Raw genomic sequence first — 20,618 nt, forward strand, 5'->3', positions numbered from 1 at the left:
TCAAGAGGGTAATCAGTAAGCCAAAAATTGATTATTTTAGGACACTCCTCAGAGACATTCACTGGACTGATGTTTACTGTGCTCATGGCATGAATGAAAAATATAACATTTTTGCTAATAAAGTGCTTACCTTATTTGAACACTGCTTTCCCCCAAAACTTACCAAGGTTAGAGCAAAGTCTACAAAGAAGCCATGGATTACTCGAGGAATAGGGGTATCTTGTAAAACAAAAAGAAAACTGTATCTGTCAATCCGAAACATTTCCAATGTTGATGCTATAGCACATTATAAGAAATACTGCAAAATATTAAAGACTGTAATACGGATGTCAAAGCAAATATATTACAAGGAAAAGATAGTCATATCAGATAACAAAATAAAGACAATATGGGATATAGTGAAGGAGGAGACCGGTAGAACCAGACATGAAGAGGAACAAATAGCATTAAGAGTAAATGATGCATTGGTGACAGATGTGTATAGTGTTGCAGAACTTTTTAACAAACATTTTATAACTGTTACTGAAAAGATGGGGTTGTCAGGTTCGGTAGATGCTGCTATGGATTACCTTAGACCAGACATTTCAAGTAACTTCCATAATATGAATTTGACCCTCACTACCCCAACAGAAATAATGTCCATCATAAAATCTTTAAAATCAAAAACATCTAGTGGGTATGATGAAATATCAACAAAGTTAATTAAAGAATGTGATTCTGAGCTAAGTAACATATTAAGCTATCTGTGTAACCAGTCGTTTATCAGTGGAATATTTCCCGAATGGCTGAAATATGCTGAAGTTAAGCCACTGTTTAAGAAGGGAGATAAAGAAATAGCATCAAATTTCCGTCCAATTTCACTGTTGCCAGCATTCTCAAAAATTTTCGAAAAAGTAATGTACAGTCGTCTTTATAACCATCTTATCTCAAATAACATACTGTCAAAGTCACAGTTTGGATTTCTAAAAGGTTCTGATATTGAGAAGGCTATCTACACATACAGTGAAAATGTACTTAATTCATTAGACAAAAAATTGCAGGCAACTGGTATATTTTGTGATCTGTCAAAGGCATTTGACTGTGTAAATCACAATATCCTTTTAAGTAAACTAGAATATTATAGTGTAACAGGAAATGCTGCAAAATGGTTCAAATCTTATATCTCTGGCAGGAAACAAAGGGTGTTATTAGGAAAGAGACATGTATCAAGCTATCAGGCATCATCCAACTGGGAACTAATTACATGTGGGGTCCCACAAGGTTCCATTTTGGGGCCCTTACTTTTTCTTGTGTATATCAATGACCTTTCATCAGTAACATTACCAGATGCCAAGTTTGTTTTGTTTGCTGATGATACAAACATTGCAATAAATAGCAAATCAAGTGTAGTCTTAGAAAGATCAGCCAATAAAATATTTGTAGACATTAATCACTGGTTCCTAGCCAATTCTTTGTCATTAAACTTTGAAAAAACACACTACATGCAGTTCAGAACTTGTAAGGGGTGTCCCAAGAGTATATGTCTAACATATGATGACAAGAAGATAGAAGAAGTGGACGGTGTTAAATTCTTGGGATTACAGCTTGATAATAAATTCAACTGGGAGGAGCACACCACAGAACTGCTGAAGCGTCTTAACAAATCTCTGTTTGCAATGCGAATTTTGTCAGACATAGGGGATATAAAAATGAAAAAGCTGGCATACTATGCTTACTTTCATTCCATAATGTCATATGGGATTATTTTCTGGGGTAATTCATCAAGCCAAGCTAAAGTTTTCCGGGCACAAAAACGTGCAGTAAGAATTATATGTGGTGTGAACTCAAGAACATCCTGCAGAAGCCTGTTTAGGGAACTAGGGATACTAACTACAGCTTCCCAATATATTTATTCCTTAATGAAATTTGTCATTAAAAATATATCACTTTTTCAAACCAACAGCTCAATTCATGGAATCAATACTAGAAATAAGAATAATCTTCAGAAGGATTTAAAGTCACTTAGTCTTGTACAAAAAGGTGTGCATTATTCAGGAACACACATTTTCAATAACTTTCCAGCAGCCATAAAAAGCTTAACAACCAATGAAATTCAGTTTAAGAGAAGCCTAAAGGATTTATTGGTGGCCAACTCCTTCTACTCCATTGATGAATTTCTGAGGAAAACCAACTGATTTGTATATAAGTACAACATAACTTCTGCACAATTTCAGTGCAGTAATGTGTTCACTGAAAATTTGTGTGTGTGTGTGTGTGTGTGTGTGTGTGTGTGTGTGTGTAAGTATAATCTAACTTCTGCACCATTTCAGTGCAGTAATGTGTTCATTGTAAATAAGTATTACAGTAGTTGTATTACATGTTTCTTACCTTATAAATAAATATAAAACTTTTTTATTTTAAATTCAGTGCAATAGTATTTGTAAAATGACTCTTAGTGTTCATTAAAAAATGACGATCATTCCACTTGGGACCTGTGGAATGGTACATTAGCTTATTTGTTTTAGTTTAAATATTTGTCATGTAGTGTTGTTTTTCTGACATGTTCCACATCCTGGAGGACCTCCTCACTACGGATCAATTGGAATGAAAGTAAATCTAATCTAATCTAATCTATTGCGTCGAGATTCAATACATCGTCCTCTAGCCGACTTGTCTTCAAGGGTCTATTGCTGCCTCGGGCACTTTATGTTCGTTCTCCTGTGAGTCTAGATTTTCGAATCCGACGCATAACTGATAGTTAATTGTAACGCTCAGAGCCTCCTAATAAAGATGGAACACTCAAATTGCGTCAAGATTGAATACATCGTCCTCCAGTCGACTTTTCTCCAAGGGGATAATGCTGCCTCGGGAACCATAGGGTCCGTCTCCTGTGAGTCTAGATTTTCGTATCCGACGCGAAACTGATAGTTAATTGTAACGTTCAGGGCTTCCTAATGACGATGGAACACTCAAATTGTGTCGAGAGTCAATACATCGGCCTCCAGCCGACTTGTCTACAAGGGTATATTGGTGCCTCGGGCTCCATGTGGTCCGTCTCCTGTGAGTCTAAATTTTCGAATCCGATGCGAAACTGATAGTCAATTGTAACGTTCAGGGCCTCCTAATGACAATGGAACACTCAAACTGCGTCGAGATTCAATACTTCGTCCTCCAGCCGACTTGTCTCCATGGGGATATTGCTGCCTCGGGCTCCATATGGTCGTTCTCCTGTGAGTCTAGATTTTCGAATCCGACGCGAAATTGATTGTTAATTGTAACGCTCAGGGCTTCCTAATGACGATGTAACACTCAAATTGCGTCGAGATTCAATACATCGTCCTCCAGACGACTTGTCTCCAACGGGATATTGCTGCCTCGGGCTCCTTGTAGTCCGTCTCCTGTGAGTCTAGATTTTCGACTCCGACGCGAAATTGATAGTTAATTGTAACGATCAGGGCCTCCTAATGACGATGGAACACTCAAATTGCGTCGAGATTCAATACATCGGCCTCCAGCCGAATGTCTCCCAAGGGTCTATTGCTGCCTGGGGCACCTTATGGTCATTCTCCTGTGAGTCTAGATTTACGAATCCGAATCGAAACTGATAGTTAATTGTAACGGTCAGGGCTTCCTAATGACGATGGAACACTCAAATTGCGTCGAAATTCAATACAACGACATTCAGCCGATTTGTCTCCAGGGGTCTATTGCTGCCTCGGGCACCTTATTGTCGTTCCCCTGTAAGTCTAGATTTTAGAATCCGACGCGAAACTGATAGTTAATTGTAACGTTCAGGGCCTCCTAATGGGGATGGAACACTCACATTGCGTCGAGATTCAATACATCGGCCCTTCAGCCGACATGTCTCCAAGGGGATATTGCTGCCTCGGGCACCATATGGTCCGTCTCCTGTGAGTCTAGATTTTCAAATCCGACTTAAAAATGATAGTTAATTGTAACGTTCACAGCCTCCTAATGTCGATGGAACACTCAAATTGCGTCGAGGGTCAATACATCAGCCTCCAGCCGACTTTCCTCCAAGGGTCTATTGCTGCATCGGGCACCTTATGGTCGTTCTCCTGTGAGTCTAGATTTAAGAATCCGACGCAAAAATGTTAGTTAATTGTAACGTTCAGGGCCTCCTAATGTCGATGGAACACTCAAATTGCGTCGAGATTCAATACATCGGCCTCCAGCCGACTAGTCTCCAAGGGTCTGTTGCTACCTCGGGTACCTTATGGTCGTTCTCCTGTAATTCTAGATTTTCGAGTCCGACGCATAACTGATAGTTAATTCACCGCCTTCTAATGACGATGGAATACACAAATTGCGTCGAGATTCAATACATCGTCCTCCAGCCGACTTGTCTCCAACGGGATATTGCTGCCTCGGGCATCATATGGTCCTTCTCCTGTGACCCTAGATTTTCGAATCCGACGCGAACCTGATAGTTAATTGTAACGTTCAGGGACTCCTAATTACGATGGAACACTCAAATTTCGTCGAGATTCAATACATCGTTCTCCAGCCGACTTGTCTCCATGGGGATATTGCTGCCTCGGGCTCTATAAGTTCGCTCTCCTGTGAGTCTAGATTTTCGAATCTCACGCGAAATTGATTGTTAATTGTAACGCTCAGGGCTTCCTAATGACGATGGAACACTCTAGTTGCGTCGAGATTTAATACATCGGCCTACAGCCGACTTGTCTCCAGATGTCTATTGCTGCCTCGGGCACTTTGTGGTCGTTCTCCTGTGGGTCTAGATTTTCGAATCCTACACATAACTGATAGTTAATTGTAATGTTCAGGGCCTCCTAATGACGATGGAACGCTCATATTGCGTCGAGATTCAATACATCGTCCTCCAGCCGACTTGTCTACAAGGGTCTATTGCTGCCTCGGGCACTTTATGATCGTTCTCCTGTGAGTCTAGATTTTCGAATTCGACGCATAACTGATAGTTAATTGTAACGCTTCGAGCCTCCTAATAAAGATGGAACACTCAAATTGCGTCAAGATTCAATACATCGTCTTCCAGTCGACTTGTCTCCAAGGGGATAGTGCTGCCTCGGGCACCATAGGGTCCGTCTCCTGTGAGTCTAGATTTTCGTATCCGACGCGAAACTGATAGTTAATTGTAACGTTCAGGGCTTCCTAATGACGATGGAACACTCAAATTGCATCGAAATTCAATACATCGACATTCAGCCGATTTGTCACCAAGGGTCTATTGCTGCCTCGGGCACCTTATGGGCGATCTCCTGTGAGTCTAGATTTTCGAATCCGACACATAACTGATAATTAATTGTAAAGTTCAGGGCCTCCTAATGACGATGGAACGCTCATATTGCGTCAAGATTCAATACATCGTCCTCCAGCCGACTTTTCTTCAAGGGTCTATTGCTGCCTCGGGCACTTTATGTTCGTCCTCCTGTGAGTCTAGATTTTCGAATCCGACGCATAACTGATAGTTAATTGTAACGCACAGAGCCTCCTAATACAGATGGAACACTCAAATTGCGTCAAGATTCAATACATCGTCCTCCAGCCAACTTGTCTCCAAGGGGATATTGCTGTCTGGGGCATTATATGGTCCGTCTCCTGTGAGTCTAGATTTTCGAATCCGACGCCAATGTGATAGTCAATTGTAACGCTCAGGGCCTCCTAATGACGATGGAACACTCAAACAGCGTTGAGATTCAATACATCGTCCTCCAGCCGACTTGTCTACAATGGTCTATTGCTGCCTCGGGCACTTTATGATCGTTCTCCTGTGTGTCTAGATTTTCGAATTCGATGCATAACTGATAGTTAATTGTAACGCTTCGAAACTCCTAATAAAGATGGAACACTCAAATTGCGTCAAGATTCAATACATCGTCCTCCAGTCGACTTGTCTCCAAGGGGATAATGCTGCCTCGGGCACCATAAGGTCCGTCTCCTGTGAGTCTAGATTTTCGTATCCGACGCGAAACTGATAGTTAATTGTAACGTTCACGGCTTCCTAATTGTCTCCAAGGGGATATTGCTGCCTCGGGCACCATATGGTCCGTCTCCTGTGAGTCTTGATTTTCGAATCCGACTTAAAAATCATAGTTAATTGTATCGTTAACCGCCTCCTAATGACGATGGAACACTCAAATTGCGTCGAGATTCAATACGTCGTCCTCCAGACGACTTGTCTCCAACGGGATATTGCTGCCTCGGGCTCCTTGTAGTCCGTCTCCTGTGAGTCTAGATTTTCGACTCCGACTTGAAATTGATAGTTAATTGTAACGTTCGGGGCCTCCTAATGGCGATGGAACGCTCAAATTGCGTCGAGATTCAATACATCGTCCTCCAGCCAACTTGTCTCCAAGGGGATATTGCTGTCTCGGGCACCATATGGTCCGTCTCCTGTGAGTCTAGATTTTCGAATCCGACGCATAACTGATAGTTAATTGCAGCGTTCAGGGCCTCCTAATGACGATGGAACACTCAAATTTGCGTCGAGATTCAATACATCGGCCTACAGACGACTTGTCTCCTAATGTCTATTGCTGCCTCGGGCACCTTGTGGTCGTTCTCCTGTGAGTCTAGATTTTCGAATCCTACAGATAACTGATAGTTAATTGTAAAGTTCAGGGCCTCCTAATGACGATGGAACGCTCAAATTGCGTCGAGATTCAATACATCGTCCTCCAGCCAACTTGTCTCCAAGGGGATATTGCTGTCTCGGGCATTACATGGTCCGTCTCCTGTGAGTCTAGATTTTCGAATCCGACTCCAATGTGATAGTCAATTCTAACGTTCAGGGCCTCCTAATGACGATGGAACACTGAAATAGCGTTGAGATTCAATACATCGTCCTTCAGCCGACTTGCCTCCAAGAGTCTATTGCTGCCTCGGACACCTTATGGTCGTTCTCCTGTGAGTCTAAATTTTCGAATCCCACGCAAATCTGATAGTTAATTGTAACGTTCAGGGCCTCCAAATGACGATATAACACCCAAATTGCGTCGAGACTCAATACATCGGCCTCGAGCCGACTTGTCTCCAAGGGTCTATTGCTGCCTCGGGCACTTTATGTTCGTTCTCCTGCGAGTCTAGATTTTCGAATCCGACGCATAACTGATAGTTAATTGTAACGCTCAGAGCCTCCTAATAAAGATGGAACACTCAAATTGCGTCAAGATTCAATACATCGTCCTCCAGTCGACTTTTCTCCAAGGGGATAATGCTGCCTCGGGCACCATATGCTCCGTCTTCTGTGAGTCTAGATTTTCGTATCCGACGCGAAACTGATTGTTAATTGTAACGTTCAGGGCTTCCTAATGACGATGGAACACTCAAATTGTGTCGAGAGTCAATACATCGGCCTCCAACCGACTTGTCTCCATGGGGATAATGCTGCCTCGGGCTCCATATGGTCGTTCTCCTGTGAGTCTAGATTTTCGAATCCGACGCGAAATTGATTGTTAATTGTAACGCTCAGGGCTTCCTAACGACGATGGAACACTCAAATTGCGTCGAGATTCAATACATCGTCCTCCAGACGACTTGTCTCCAACGGGATATTGCTGCCTCGGGCTCCTTGTAGTCCGTCTCCTGTGAGTCTAGATTTTCGTCTCCGACGCGAAATTGATAGTTAATTGTAACGATCAGGGCCTCCTAATGACGATGGAACACTCAAATTGCGTCGAGATTCAATATATCGGCCTCCACCCGAATGTCTCCAAGGGTAGATTGCTGCCTCGGGCACCTTATGGTCGATCTCCTGTGAGTCTAGATTTTCGAATCCGACGCATAACTGATAGTTAATTGCAACGTTCAGGACCTCCTAATGACGATGGAACACTCAAATTGCGTCGAGATTCAATACATCGGCCTACAGACGACTTGTCTCCAAATGTCTATTGCTGCCTCGGGCACCTTGTGGTCGTTCTCCTGTGAGTCTAGATTTTCGAATCCTACAAATAACTGATAGTTAATTGTAAAGTTCAGGGCCTCCTAATGACGATGGAACGCTCAAATTGCGTCGAGATTCAATACATCGTCCTCCAGCCAACTTGTCCCCAAGGGGATATTGCTGTCTCGGGCACCATATGGTCCGTCTCCAGTGAGTCTAAATTTTTGAATCCGACGCGAATGTGATAGTCAATTGTAACGTTCAGCGCCTCCTAATGACGATGGAACACTCAAATAGCGTTGAGATTCAATACATCGTCCTTCAGCCGACTTGTCTCCAAGAGTCTATTGCTGCCTCGGACACCTGATGGTCGTTCTCCTGTGAGTCTAAATTTTCGAATCCGACGCAAATCTAATAGTTATTTGTAACGTTCAGGGCCTCCAAATGACGATGGAACACTCAAATTGCGTCGAGATTCAATACATCGGCCTCGAGCCGACTTGTCTTCAAGGGTCTATTGCTGCCTCTTGCACCTTATGGTCGTTCTCCTGTGAGCCTAGATTTTCGAATCCGACGCAAAACAGATAGTTAATTGTAACGTTCAGGGCCTCCTAACGACGATGGAACACTCAAATTGCGTCGAGAGTCAATACATCGAACTCCAGCCGACTTGTCTACAAGGGGATGTTGCTGCCTCGGGCTCCATGTGGTCCGTCTCCTGTGAGTCTAGATTTTCGACTCCGACGCGAGACTGATAGTTAATTGTAACGTTCTGGACCTCCTAATGACGATGGAACACTCAAATTGCGTCGAGATTCAATACATCGACCTCCAGCCGACTTGTCTCCAAGGGTCTATTTCTGCCTCGGGCACCTTGTAGTCGTTCTCCTGTGAGTCTAGATTTTCGAATCCGACAAATAACTGCTAGTTAATTGTAAAGTCCAGGGCCTCGTAATTACGATGGAACACTCAAATTGCGTCGAGATTCAATACATCGTCCTCCAGCCGACTTGTCTCCAAGGGGATATCGCTGCCTCTGGCACCACATGGTCCGTCTCCGGTGATTTTACGTTTTCGAATCCGACGCAAAACTGATAGTGAATTGTAACGTTCAGGGCCTCCTAATGACGATGGAACACTCAAATTGCGTCGAAATTCAATACATCGGCCTCCAGCCGACTTGTCTTCAAGGGTCTATTGTTGCCTCGGGCACCTTATTGTCGTTCTATTGTGAATCTAGATTTTCGAATCCGACGCATAACTGATGGATAATTGTAACTCTCAGAGCCTCCTAATGAAGATGGAACACTAAATTTGCGTCAAGATTCAATACATCGTCCTCCTGCCGACTTGCCTCCAAGCCGATAATGTTGCCTCGGGCACCAAATGGTCCGTCTCCTGTGAGTCTAGATTTTCGTATCCGACGCGAAACTGATAGTTAATTGTAACGCTCAGGGCTTCCTAATGACGATAAAACACTCAAATAGTGTCGAGAGTAGATACATCGGCCTCCAGCCGACTTGTCTACAAGGGTATATTGGTGCCTCGCGCTCCATGTGGTCCGTCTCCTGTGAGTCTGAATTTTCGAATCCGATGCGAAACTGATAGTTAATTGTAACGTTCAGGGCCTCCTAAAGACGATGGAACACTCAAACTGCGTCGAGATTCAATACATCGTCCTCCAGCCGACTTGTCTCCATGGGGATATTGCTACCTCGGGCTCCAGATAGTCGCTTTCCTGTGAATCTAGATTTTCAAATCCGACGCGAAAATGATTGTTAATTGTAACGCTCAGGGCTTTCTAATGACGATGGAACACTCAAATTGCGTCGAGATTCAATACATCGTCCTCCAGACAACATGTCTCCAACGGGATATTGCTGCCTCGGGCTCCTTGTAGTCTGTCTCCTGTGAGTCTAAATTTTCGACTCCGACGCGAAAGTGATAGTTAATTGTAACGTTCAGGGCCTCCTAATGACGATGGAACACTCTAATTGCGTAGAGATTCAATACATCAGCCTCGAGCCGACTTGTCTCCAAGGGTCTATTGCTGCATCGGGCACCTTATTGTCGTTCTCCTGAGAGTCTAGATTTTCGAATCCGAAGCAAAAGAGATAGTTAATTGTAACGTTCAGGGCCTCCAAATGAGGATTGAACACTCAAATTGCGTCGAGATTCAATACATCGACCTCCAGCCGACTTGTCTCCAAGGGTCTATTGCTGCCTCGGGCACCTTGTGCTCGTTATCCTGTGAGTCTAGATTTTCGAATCCGACTAATAACTGATAGTTAATTGTAAAGTCCAGAGCCTCCTAATGACGATGGAACACTCAAATTGCGTCGAGATTCAATACATCGTCCTCCAGCCGACTTGTCTCCAAGGGGATATCGCTGCCTCTGGCACCACATGGTCCGTCTCCGGTGATTTTACGTTTTCGAATCCGACGTAAAATTGATAGTGAATTGTAACGTTCAGGGCCTCCTAATGACGATGGAACACTCAAATTGGGTCGAAATTCAATACATCGACATTCAGCCGATTTGTCTCCAAGGGTCTGTTGCTGCCTCGGACACCTTGTTGTCGTTCCCCTGTACGTCTAGATTTTCGAATCCGACGCAAACTGATAGTTAATTATAATGTTCAGGGCCTCATAATGACGATGAAACACTCAAATTGCGTCGAGATTCAATACATACAAGGATCATAAAGTGACCGAGGTAGCAGTAAACCCATGGAGACAAGTTGGCTGGATGACGATGTATTGAATCTCGACGCAATTTGAGTGTTCCATCGTCATTAGGAGGGCCTGAACGTTACAATTAACTATCAGTTATGTGTCGGAATCGAAAATGTAGACTCACAGGAGGACGACCATAAGGTGCCCGAACCAGCTATGGACCCCTGGAGACAAGTTGGCTGAAGTACGATGTATTGAATCTAGACGCAATTTCAGTCATTAGGAGACCCTGAATATTACAAATAGCTATCAGTTTTGCGTCGGATTCGAAATTCTAGACTCACAGGAGACGTACTAAATTGTGATCGAGATAACAATATCCCCTAGGAGACAAGTCGGCTGGAGGACGATGTACTCAATCTCGACGCAATTTTGGTGTTCCATCGTCATCAGGAGGCCCTGAACGTTACAATTAACTATCAGATTTGCGGCGGATTCGAAAATCTAGACTCACAGGAGACGGACCACATGGTGCCCGAGGCAGCAATATCCTGTTGGAGACAAGTCGGCTGGAGGACGATGTATTGAATCTCGACGCAATTTGAGTGTTCCATCTTCATTAGGAGGCTCTGAACGTTACAATTAGCAGTCCGTTTTGCGTCGGATTCGAATATCTGGACTCACAGGAGAACGATCATAAAGTGACCGAAGTAGCAGTAGACCCATGGAGACCAGTCGGCTGGAGGACGATGTATTGAATCTCGACGCAATTTGAGTATTCCATCGTCATTAGGAGGGCCTGAACGTTACAATTAACTGTCAGTTATGTGTCGGAATCGAAAATGTAGACTCACAGGAGAACGACCTTAAGGTGCCCGAACCAGCAATGGACCCGTGGAGGCAAGTCGGCCGAAGGACGATGTATTGAATCTCGACGCAATTTGAGTGTTCCATCGTCATTAGGAGGCCATGAACGTAACAATTAACTATCAGTTTCGCGTCGGATTCGAAAATGTAGACTCACATGAGACGGACCACATGGTGCCCGAGGCAGCAATAACCTGTTGGAGACAAATCGGCTGGAGGTCGATGTATTGAATCTCGACGCAATTTGAGTGTTCCATCTTCATTAGGAGGCTCTGAACGTTACAATTACCATTCCGTTTTGCGTCGGATTCGAATATGTGGACTCACAGGAGAACGATCATAAAGTGACCGAGGTAGCAGTAGACCCATGGAGACAAGTCGGCTGGAGGACGATGTATTGAATCTCGACGCAATTTGAGTGTTCCATCGTCATTAGGAGTGCCTGAACGTTAAATGAACTATCAGTTATGTGACGGAATCGAAAATGTACACTCACAGGAGAACGACCATAAGGTGCCCGAACCAGCAATGGACCCCTGGAGACAAGTCGGCTGAAGGACGATGTATTGAATCTCGACGCAATTTGAGTGTTCCATCGTCATTATGAGGCCATGAACGTAACAATTAACTATCAGTTTCGCGTCGGATTCGAAAATCTAGACTCACATGAGACGGACCATATGGTGCCCAAGGCAGGAATATCCCGTTGGAGACAAGTCGGTTGGAGGACGATGCATTGAATCTCGATGCAATTTGAGTGTTCCATCGTCACTAGGAGTCTCTGAACGTTACAATTGGCAGTGCGTTTTGCGTCGGATTTGAATATCTGGACTCACAGGTGAACGAGCATAAGGTGAGCGAGGTAGCAATAGACCCATGCAGACAAGTCGGCTGGAGGACGATGTATTGAATCTAGATGGAATGTGAGTGTTCATTCGTCATTAGGAGGCTCTGAACGTTACAATTGGTAGTCCTTTTGCGTCTGATTCGAATATCTGGACTCACAGGAGAACGACCTAAAGGTGGGCGAGGTAGCAATAGACCCATGGAGACAAGTCGGCTGGAGGACGATGTATTGAATCTCGACGCAACTTTATTGTTCCATCGTCATCAGCAGGCCCTGAACGTTACAATTAACTATCAGATTTGCGTCGGATTCGAAAATCTAGACTCACAGGAGACGGACCACATGGTGCCCGATGCAGTATTATCCTGTTGGAGACAAATCGTCTGGAGGACGATGTATTGAATCTCGACGCAATTTGAGTGTTCCATCTTCATTAGGAGGCTCTGAACGTTACAATTACCATTCCGTTTTGCGACGGATTCGAATATGTGGACTCACAGGAGAACGATCATAAAGTGACCGAGGTAGCAGTAGACCCATGGAGACAAGTCGGCTGGAGGACGCTGTATTGAATCTCGACGCAATTTGAGTGTTCCATCTTCATTAGGAGGGCCTGAACGTTACAATTAACTATCAGTTACGTGTCGGAATCGAAAATGTAACCTCACAGGAGAACGGCCATAAGGTGCCCGAACCAGCAATGGACCCCTCGTGACAAGACGGCTGAAGGACGATGTATTGAATCTCGACGCAATTTGAGTGTTCCATCGTCATTAGGAGGCCATGAACGTAACAATTAACTATCAGTTTCGCGTCGGATTCGAAAATCTAGACTCACATGAGACGGACCATATGGTGCCCAAAGCAGGAATATCCCGTTGGAGACAAGTCGGTTGGAGGACGATGCATTGAATCTCGATGCAATTTGAGTGTTCCATCGTCACTAGGAGTCTCTGAACGTTACAATTGGCAGTGCGTTTTGCGTCGGATTTGGATATCTGGACTCACAGGTGAACGAGCATAAGGTGAGCGAGGTAGCAATAGACCCATGCAGACAAGTCGGCTGGAGGACGATGTATTGAATCTAGATGGAATGTGAGTGTTCCTTCGTCATTAGGAGGCTCTGAACGTTACAATTAACTATCAGATTTGCGTCGGATTCGAATATCTGGACTCACAGGAGAACGATCATAAAGTGACCGAAGTAGCAGTAGACCCATGGAGACCAGTCGGCTGGAGGACGATGTATTGAATCTCGACGCAATTTGAGTGTTCCATCGTCATTAGGTCTTCCTGAACGTTACAATTAACTATCAGTTATGTGTCGGAATCGAAAATGTAGACTCACAGGAGAACGACCATAAGGTGCCCGAACCAGCAATGGACCCCTGGAGACAAGTCGGCTGAAGTACGATTTATTGAATCTCGACGCTATTTGAGTGTTCCATCGTCATTAGGAGGCCATGAACGTAACAATTAACTATCAGTTTCGCGTCGGATTCGAAAAACTAGACTCACATGAGACGGACATATGGTGCCCAAGGCAGGAATATCCCGTTGGAGACAAGTAGGCTGGAGGACGATGCATTGAATCTCGATGCAATTTGAGTGTTCCATCGTCATTAGGAGTCTCTGAACGTTACAATTGGCAGTCCGTTTTGCGTCGGATTTGAATATCTGGACTCACAGGTGAACGAGCATAAGGTGAGCGAGGTAGCAATAGACCCATGCAGACAATTCGGCTGGAGGACGATGTATTGAATCTTGATGGAATGTGAGTGTTCCATCGTCGTTAGGAGGCTCTGAAGGTTACTATTGGCAGTCCTTTAGCGTCTGATTCGAATATCTGGACTCACAGGAGCACGACCATAAGGTGGGCGAAGTAACAATAGCCCCATGGAGTCAAGTCGGCTGGAGGACGATGTATTGAATCTCGGCGCAATTTGAGTGTTCCATCGTCATTAGGGGGCCCTGAACGTTACAATTAACTATCAGTTATGCGTCAGATCCGAAAATCTAGATGCACAGGAGAACGACCACAAGGTGCCTGAGGTAGCAATAGACCCTTGGAGACAAGTCGGCTGGAGGACGATGTATTGAATCTCGACGCAATTTGGTTGTTCCTTCGTCATTAGGCGGCCCTGAACGTTACAATTAACTATCATTTTTGCGTCGGATTCGAAAATCTAGACTCACATGAGACGGACCACATGGTGCCCCATAGCAGCAATATCCCGTTGGAGACAAGTCGGCTGGAGGACGATGCATTGAATCTCGATGCAATTTTAGTGTACCATCGTCATTAGGAGTCTCTGAACGCTACAATTGGCAGTCCGTTTTGCGTCGGATTTTAATATCTGGACTCACAGGTGAACGAGCATAAGGTGAGCGAGATAGCAATAGACCCATGCAGACAAGTCGGCTGGAGGACGACGTATTGAATCTTGATGGAATGTGAGTGTTCCATCGTCATTAGGAGGCTCTGAACGTTACTATTGGCAAACCTTTTGCGTCTGATTCGAATATCTGGACTCACAGGAGAACGACCATAAGGTGGGCGAGGTAGCAATAGACCCATGGAGACAAGTCGGCTGGAGAACGATGTATTGAATCTCGACGCAATTTCAGTGTTCCATCGTCATTAGGGGGCCCTGAACGTTACAATTAACTATCAGTTATGTGTCGGAATCGAAAATGTAGACTCACAGGAGAACGACCATATAGTGACCGAGCCAGCAATAGACCCTTGGAGACAAGTCGGCTGGTGGACGATGTATTGAATCTCGACGCAATTTGAGAGATCCATCGTCATTAGGGGGCCATGAACGTTGCAATTAACCATCAGGTTTGCGTCGGATACGAAAATCTAGACTCACAGTAGAACGACCATCCGGTGCCCTAGGCAGCAATAGTTTTTTGGAGACAAGTCGACTGGAGGCCGCTGTATTGAATCTCGACGCAATTAGAGAGTTCCATCGTCATTAGGAGGCCCTGAACGTTACAATTAACTATCAGTTTTGAATCGGATTCGTTAATCTAGACCCACAGGAGAACGACCATAAGGTGCCCGAGGCAGCAATTTCCCCTTGGAGCAAGTCGCCTGGAGGACGACGTATTGAATCTCGACACAATTTGAGTGTTCATTCGTCATTAGGAGGCCCAGAACGTTACAAAGAACGACCATAAGGTGCCCGAGGCAGCAATAGACCCATGGAGACAAGTTGGCCTACTGGACGATGTATTGAATCTCAACGCAATTTGAATGATCCATCGTCATTATTGGGCCATGAAAGTTACAATTAACCATCAGTTTTGCGTCGGATTCGAAAATCTAGACTCACAGAAGAACGACGATAAGGTTCCCGAGGCAGCAATATCCCCTTGGAGACAAGTCGGCTGGACGACGATGTATTGAATCTCGACGCTATTTGAGTGTTCTATGGTCATTAGGAGGCGTTGAACGTTACAATTAACTATAAGTTATGCGTCGGATCCGAAAATCTAGACTCACAGGAAAACGATCTTAAGGTACCCGAGGCCGCAATAGACCCTTGGTGACAAGTCGGCTGGAGGACGATGTATTGAATCTCGACGCAATTTGAGTGTTCCTTCGACATTAGGAGGCCCTGAACGTTACAATTAACTATCAGTTATGCGTCGGATTCGAAAAACTAGACTCACTGGAGAACGACTATAAGGTCCCCAGGCATCAATAGACCCTTGGAGACAAGCCGGCTGGAGGCCGCTCTATTGAATCTCGACGCAATTTGACTGTTCCATCGTCATTAGGAGGCCCTGAACGTTACAAGTAACTATCAGTTTCGCGTCGGATTCGAAAATCTAGACTCACAGGAGAAGGACCATATGGTGCCCGAGGTAGCAATAACACCTTGGAGACAAGTCGGCTGGTGGACGATGTATTGAATCTCGACGCAATTTGAGTGATCCATCGTCATTAGGGGGCCATGAACGTAACAATTAACCATCAGTTTTGCGTCGGATTCGAAAATCTAGACTCACAGAAATACGACGATAAGGTGCCCGATACAGCAATATCCCCTTGGAGACAAGTCGGCTGGTGGACGATGTATTGAATCGCGACGCAATTTGAGTGTTCCATCATCATTAGGAGGCCCTGAACGTTACAATTAATCATCAGTTTTTCGTCGGATTCGGTAATCTAGACTCACAGGAGAACGACCATAACGTGACCGAGGCAGCAATAGACCCTTGGGGACAAGTCGCCTGGAGGACGATGTATTGAATCTCGACTCAATTTGAGTGTTCCACGGTCATCAGGAGGCCCTGAACGTTACAATTAACTATCAGTATTGCGTCGGATTCGAAATTCTAGACTCACAGTAGAACGACCATAAGGTGACCGAGGCAGCAATAGACATTTGGAGACAAGTAGGCTGGAGGACGATGTATTAATTCTTGACGCAATTTGAGTGTTCCATCGTCTTTAGGAGGCCCGAACGTTACAATTAACTATCAGTTTCGCGTCGGATTCGAAAATCTAGACTCGAAAGAGATGGACCATAAGGTGCCCGAGGCAGCAATATCCCCTTAGAGACAAGTCGGCTGGAGGACGACGTATTGAATCTCGACGTAATTTGAGTGTTCTGTCATCATTAGGAGGCGCTGATCGTTACAATTAATTATCAGTTATGCGTCGGATCCGAAAATCTAGACTCAAAGGAGACGACCACAAGGTGCCCGAGGCAGCAATAGACCCTTGGAGACAAGTCGCCTGGAGGACGATGTATTGAATCTCGACGCAATTTGAGTGTTCCATCGTCATTAGGAGGCCATAAACGTTACAATTAACCATCAGTTTTGCGTCGGTTTCGAAAATCTAGACCCACTCGAGAACGACGAGGTGCCCGAGACAGCAATAGACCCTTGGAGACAAGTCGCATGGAGGACGATGTATTGACTCTCGACGCAATTCGAGTGTTCCATCGTCATTAGGAGGCCCTGACCGTTACAATTGACAATCACTTTTGCGTCGGATTCGAAATTCTAGAGTCACAGAAGAAGGACTATATGGTGCCCGAGGCAGCAATATCCCCTTGGAGACAAGTCGGCTGGAGGACGATGTATTGAATCTCGACGCAATTTGAGTGTTCCATCGTGTTTAGGAGGTCCTGAACGTTACAATTAACTATCAGTTTTGCGTCGGATTCGAAATTCTAGTGTCACAGGAGAAGGACTATATGGTGCCCGAGGCAGCAATATCCCCTTGGAGACAAGTCGGCTGGAGGACGATGAATTGAATCTCGACGCAATTTGAGTGTTGAATCATCATTAGGAGGCTCTGAACGTTACAATTAGCAGTCCGTTTTGCGTCGGATTCGAATATCTGGACTCACAGGAGAACGACCATAAGGTGACCGAGGTAGCAGTAAAAACATGGAGACAAGTCGGCTGGAGGACGATGTATTGAATCTCGACGCAATGTGAGTGTTCCATCGTCATTAGGAGGCCCTGAACGTTACAATTAACTATCTGTTATGTGTCGGAATCGAAAATGGAGACTCATAGGAGAACGACCATAAGGTGCCCGAGGCAGCAATGGACCCTTGGAGACAAGTCGGCTGAAGGACGATGTATTGAATCTCGACGCAATTTGAGTGTTCCATCGTCATTAGGAGGCCCTGAACGTTACAATTAACTATCAGTTATGTGTCGGAATCGAAAAAGTAGACTCACAGGAGAACGACCATAAGGTGACAGAGGCTGCAATAGACCCTAGGAGACAAATCGGTTGTAGGACGATGTGTTGAATCGCGATGCAATTTGAGTGTTCCATCGTCATTAGGAGGCCCTGACCGTTACAATTAACAATCAGTTTTGCGTCGGATTCGAAAATCTAGACTCACAGGAGAACCACCAAAAGGTGTGCGAGGCAGGAATATCCCCTAGGAGACAAGTCGGCTGAAGGACGATGTATTGAATGTCGACGCAATTTGAGTGTTTCATCGTCGTTAGGAAGCCATGTGCGTTACAACTAACCATCAGGTTTGCGTTGGATTCGAAAATCTAGACTCACAGTAGACTGACCATATGGTGCCCGAGGCAGCAATATCCCCTTGGAGACAAGTCGGCTGGAGGACGACGTATTGAATCTCGATGCAATTTGTGTGTTCTATCGTCATTAGGAGGCACTGAATGTTACAATTAACTATCAGTTTCGCGTCGGATTCGAAAATCTAGATTCACAGGAGAAGGACCGTATGGTGCCCGAGGCAGCAATATACCCTTGGAGAGAAGTCAGCTAGAGGACGATGTATTGAATCTCGACGCAATTTGAGTGTTCCTTCGTCATTAGGAGGCCCTGAACGTTACAATTAACTATCATTTTTGTGTCGGGTTCGAAAATCTAGACTCTCAGGAGACAGAGCACATGGTGCCCGAGCTAGCGATATCTCGTTGGAGGCAAGTCGGCTGGAGAACGATGTATTGAATCTCGATGCAATTTGAGTGTCCCATCGTCATTAGGAGGCTCTGAACGTTACAATTGGGAGTCCGTTTTGCGTCGGATTCGAATATCTGGACTCACAGGAGTACTACCATAAGGTGAGCGAGGTAGCAATAGACCCATGGAGACAAGTCGGCTACAGGACGATGTATTGAATCTTGATGCAATTTAGGTGTTCCATCGTCATTAGGAGGCTCTGAACGTTACAGTTGGCAGTCCGTTTTGCGTCGGTTTCGAATATCTGGACTCACAGGAGAACGACCATAAGGTGAATGAAGTAGCAATAGACCCATGAGGACAAGTCGGCTGGAGGACGATGTTTTGAATCGCGACGCAATTTGAGTGTTCCATCGTCATTAGGAGGCTCTGAACGTTACAATTAACTATCAGTTTGGCGTCGGATTCGAAATTCTAGACTCACAGGAGTCGGACCATAGGGTGACCGAGGCAGCAATTGACCATTGGAGACAAGTAGGCGGGAGGACGCTGTATTGAATCTCGACGCAATTGGAGTGTTCCATCGTCATTAGGAGGCCCGAACGTTACAATTATCTATCAGTTTCGCGTCGGATTCGAAAATCTAGACTCACAGGAGACGGACCACATGGTGCCCGAGGCTGCAATATCCCGTTGGACACAAGTCGGCGGGAGGACGATGTAATGCTTCTCGACGCAATTTGAGTGTTCCATCGTCATTAGGAGGCGTCATTAGGAGGCGTCGGATTCGAAATTCTAGACTCACTAGAGACAGACCATATGGTGTCCGAGGCAGCAATGTCTCCTTGGAGACAATTCGGCTGGAGGATGACGTATTGAATCTCGACGCAATTTGAGTGTTCTATCTTCATTAGGAGGCGCTGATCGTTACAATTATCTACCAGTTATGCGTCGGATCCGAAAAACTAGACTCGTAGGAGAACGACCATAAAGTGCCCGAGGCAGCAATAGACCCTTGGAGACAAGTCGGCTGGAGGACGATGTACTGAATCTCGACGCAATTTGAGTGTTCCATCGTCATTAGGAGGCCATGAATGTTATAATTAACCATCAGTTTTGCGTCGGATTCGAAAATCTAGACTCACTGGAGAACGACCATAAGGTGCCCGAGACGGCAATAGACCCTTGGAGACAAGTCGGAAAAGGACGATGTATTGAATCTCGACGCAATTTGAGTGTTCCATCGTCATTAGGAGGCCCTGAACGTTACAATTAACTATCAGTTATGTGTCGAAATCGAAAATGTAGACTCACAGCAGAACGACCATCAGGTGCCCGAGGCAGCAATGGACCCTTGGAGACAAGTCGGCTGAAGGACCATGTATTGAATCTCGACGCAATTTCAGTGTTCCATTGTCATTAGGAGGCCCTGAACGTTGCAATTAACTATCAGTTTTGCGTCGGATTCGACAATCTAGACTCACAGGAGAACGACCATATGGTGCCCGACGCAGCAATAGACACTTGGAGACAAGTCGGCTGGAGGACGATGTATTGAATCTCGATGCAATTGGAGTGTTCTACCGTCATTAGGAGGCACTGATTGTCACAAATATTACAGTTATGCGTCGGATCCGAAAATCTAGACTCATAGGAGAACGACCATAAGGTGCCCGAGGCAGCATTAGACCCTTGGAGACAAGTCGGCTGGAGGACGATGTATTGAATCTCGACGCAATTTGAGTGTTCCATCGTCATTAGGAGGACATGAACGTTACAATTAACCACCAGTTTTGCGTCGGATTCGAAAATCTAGACTCACTGGAGAACGAACATAAGGTGCCCGAGACAGCAATAGATCCTTGGAGACAAAACGGGCTGGAGGACGATGTATAGAATCTCGATGCAATTTGAGTGTTCCATCGTCATTAGGAGGCCC

Source organism: Schistocerca americana, chromosome 5 (genome assembly GCF_021461395.2).
Source record: "Schistocerca americana isolate TAMUIC-IGC-003095 chromosome 5, iqSchAmer2.1, whole genome shotgun sequence".
Classification (NCBI taxonomy): Eukaryota; Metazoa; Arthropoda; class Insecta; order Orthoptera; family Acrididae; genus Schistocerca; species Schistocerca americana.